General features: G+C 65.5%; 1 protein-coding gene across 4 annotated transcripts in view; it reads right to left on the bottom strand.

Annotated features, from left to right (window-relative positions):
- Nucleotides 1-319, bottom strand: part of LOC110591142 (core histone macro-H2A.1) — an 81,632-nt gene extending 81,313 nt beyond the window's left edge. For 3 of the 4 annotated variants that reach the window (XM_044917173.1, XM_044917172.1, XM_044917169.1), the window contains exon 1: nucleotides 125-319. The gene's annotated coding sequence lies outside the window, so the exon portion shown is untranslated. The remainder of the gene's footprint in view (nucleotides 1-124) is intronic. The other variant, XM_044917170.1, reaches the window with a different exon arrangement.
- Between the last annotated feature and the right edge of the window lie 998 nt (nucleotides 320-1,317).

A 1,317-nucleotide genomic window follows, 5' to 3' on the forward strand; every position in this document is an offset into this window, starting at 1 on the left:
GCCGAGCGCCGCCCGTGCGCGCCAGGCCCGGCGGCTCCCGGGCCCCCGCGGTCGGAAGAGCGCGGCGACCGGACCGGGCAGCAGGGGACCGTGCGCGCGGCGAGGGGGCCCGCGCGGCACTTACGGGGCGGCTCGGCGGCGGCGGCGGCGGCGGCGGCAGCAGCTAGGTGTCCGGCCCGTGCCCTCTCGGCCGCTCGCGCCTTTTCTCTCCGCGCTCGTCGCTGGCCCGCCCGCCCGCCTCCTCGCTTCCCGCCCGCGCGCCGCGCGCTCGCCCCCTCCGCCCGGCTCCGCTGCCGAGTGAACTGGAACCAGTCGCCGCGGCCCCGGGATTCCCACAATGCACAGCGCGCCGCTCGTCACATCCCATGCCGTCCCCGCGCGTCCGGCCACCCCTCCCGCGCCACCCGGGCGCCCCGGCCTTGACCCCAGCCCCGCGGCTGCGCGCGCCACGGCCTCCGCGCTCCGCCGTCCGGACGTCGGTCGGTCTGTCCGCCGGCCGCCCCGAAGCCCTGCCCACGGGCACCCCGCCTCGAGGCTGGACGCCAGACGCAGGGTCGGGCCCGAGCCCGGGCGCGCCCTGAGCCCAGCGCTCGGAAGGGGTCTGGTCCCCCGCAGAGGCGCTTCTCCGGCGCGCCCCCCATTCCCTGTGTCTCCAGCGACACTTACTGAGCACCTACTGTGTGCCTGAGCTCGGGACTGTAGCTGACTCAACCCTGGAAGCCTTCCCGTTAATCCGGGGAGGGGGAGGCGTAATTGCTGTTACCAGCGAGCAATGCAAACCTCCCGCGCACCTCAGAACTTGCCGCTGTCTTTTGGTGCAAGCCCCCTCAAGCCCTTTTCTGCTCCGTGACCAACTACTGCACACCATGCTCCCCTGGGCTTCTTTACAGTGACCCCCGGAAGTCTGGACCTGCTTTGCCCATGGAAGCGGTTAGCTACTTTGACTCAGCCAACGTTCACCACTGGACCCAAGTTGGGATTTACTGACATCAAAAGCGATTATCACACACACAGACACATTTTTTTTTTTACCCGCAGACAAGCAGAAAGAGAAGGAACCCCTACAAAGCCCATCTATATATTCCTAAATTGGTTTCTTGCCCCAAGGCGTTAGTGCCCCATCCAGGGTACCTAAATAGGGGCCTTCTTTCTACTTCCTACCCTTTCCTGGCCAAATTGCCATGGGGGAAGCTACCTCAGCACCCAGCTGTGGACCAAATTTAAATAATAATACACGCCGGACCGGAAGAATTGTGAAGTTTAGTGTACCTTGCTGCAGGTGATGGGAAGAGATTAGGGAATTAATCCAAAATCGCT

The sequence above is a fragment of the Neomonachus schauinslandi genome, chromosome 7 (genome assembly GCF_002201575.2).
Source record: "Neomonachus schauinslandi chromosome 7, ASM220157v2, whole genome shotgun sequence".
Classification (NCBI taxonomy): domain Eukaryota; kingdom Metazoa; phylum Chordata; class Mammalia; order Carnivora; family Phocidae; genus Neomonachus; species Neomonachus schauinslandi.